Below are 2007 nucleotides of genomic sequence, written 5' to 3'. Positions count from 1 at the left end.
TTTCCATGCCAACTTACAACCCCCATACTGTACCAGGCAAGGTTAGTGGCTATTGAAAATACTACCAGGACAGGGTTATCTAAAGACACATTCGGGTAGCGTGGTAACTATACAAAAAAAAAAAAAAAAAAAAACACAATACAGTTTAAAACAAATTTACGCAGCCTTACATTTCTTTTTTTTTTTCTTTAAAAGGAAGTGAGTTGTGTATTGTGTATAGTGGGGTTAAATGCTTATAGACAAGAAAAAAACCCCTGCTAGAACCAACTTATTCATCATCATCTTCTTCTTCATCTTCATCTTCTTCACCTTCCTCTTCCTCCTCATCCCTCTCCATCTTCCTCATCTTCCTCCTCTTCTTCTTTTTTTTTTTTTTTTTTTTTTTTTTTTTTCTCTTCCTTCTTTTTCTTGCTTTTTTCAGCCTTGACAACTCCCGTTTTACTGCATCGTATTTTCCTTTAGCTCAGTAAGGCAGCAATATCCTTTTTGTATTTTTCCTTCAACTTAGGAAGACTGCTGGTCATCTGCAGCAGTGTGATTCCACATCTCTCCCAGTTTCTTTGCAATATCACCAATGGGATAGGCCCAGGATGTTCTCCTTCCATTTTTGGGGCGATACTCAGAACAGAACAAGAAGAAGGCCACGGAAGCCTTTTGAGTACATGGGGATCCTTGAACTTCTTTTTTGTTTCCCCTTTAGGAAGGATATAGGTTTCATTTCTCTTTCATAACGGACCCTTGCTGCCTTTGCCATGTCTTCACATTTCCTTTCTCTTTAGCAGACATGGTCTTGCCACCTCTCTGAGCACTTCTTAGAAAATTCTGAAAAGTTGACTGAAGCATCTGCTGCTTCTTCTTGTGCTCCTCCCGGCAAGTTTGCACAAAGAATGCATATGATGACATTTTGCCTCTCGGCTTCTTAGCATCTCCTTTGCCCATGTTTAGTTGTTTCTCCTCAGCAAGGCACAGAGTCACCCAGTGCCCATCTGGCCCTCACTTGCCCTGGTGCTGTCTCTATGGAGCTCAATGTACTGCCAAAAACATTTTAAAATTTTTATTTGTTCTAATTAGTTGTACATAACAATAGAATACATTTATACATTTTGATAGATCATACATAAATAGAGATAACCTCTCATTTTTCTGATTATACATATTGCAAGATCACATCAGTCACACAGTCCATACATGTACCTGAGGTAATAATATGTTTCATTCTACTATCATTCCTTCCCTAATACTCCTTCCCCTCCCTTCACTTCACTCTACCTAATATAAAGTAACTTTGTTCTTCCCTATCCACTCCCCTTATTGTGAATTAGCTTCTGCATATCAGAGAAAACATTTGAACTTTGGTTTTTTGGGTTTGGCTTATTTCACTAAGCATGATATTTTCTAATTCTATCCATTACGAGCAAATGCAGAATTTCATTCTTCTTTAAAAGCTGAGTGATATTCCATTGTTTGTGTGTGTGCATGTGTGTGTGTATCACATTTTCTTTATCCACATCAGTGTTTATAGCAGCTCAATTCACAATAGCTATTCTCTTTTCAGTCTCCTTGGATTCCAGAAACAGCAGGTCTGATGGATAAACATCTGTGACAAGAGTCAAAACTAGGGGCTGGGGAGATAGCTCAGTTGGTAGAGTGCTTGCCTTGCAAGCACAAAGCCCTGGGCTCGATGCCCAGCGCCACAAAAAAAAAAAAAAAAAAAAAAGTCAAAACGATGCTAAGGCAACAGCAACTTTCTTATCATGACAAGTCCTACTTGACCAATCTTGAGATAATGATGGACCAGACCATGCCTGACCAAGATCATCTGCTTTGGCAGGTATACAAAGCCTTGGGCTATGCAAACTCCTCGACCCTTGTCCTCATTCCCTCTCTATAAAACTACAATCATTACAGGCTCCTTGAAGACAGGGCTAAAAATGCACCCAGGGGTGATCACAGGTCCAGAAGGTCATGAAAGGCTACTTAAAGAGAATTTGCCCTGCACTCAGAACT

General features: G+C 39.5%; 1 pseudogene across 1 annotated transcript; it reads right to left on the bottom strand.

Moving 5' to 3' along the window:
• Positions 1-268: 268 nt before the first annotated feature.
• LOC306667445 (high mobility group protein B1-like) lies at positions 269-985 on the bottom strand (annotated as a pseudogene). The gene has a single exon. The product of its transcript is annotated as a high mobility group protein B1-like (transcript).
• Between the last annotated feature and the right edge of the window lie 1022 nt (positions 986-2007).

This window comes from Sciurus vulgaris (assembly GCF_902686455.1).
Source record: "Sciurus vulgaris genome assembly, chromosome: 8".
NCBI lineage: Eukaryota > Metazoa > Chordata > Mammalia > Rodentia > Sciuridae > Sciurus > Sciurus vulgaris.
Note: the sequence above shows the minus strand (reverse complement) of the source record. Positions and strands in the feature narration are given on the sequence as shown.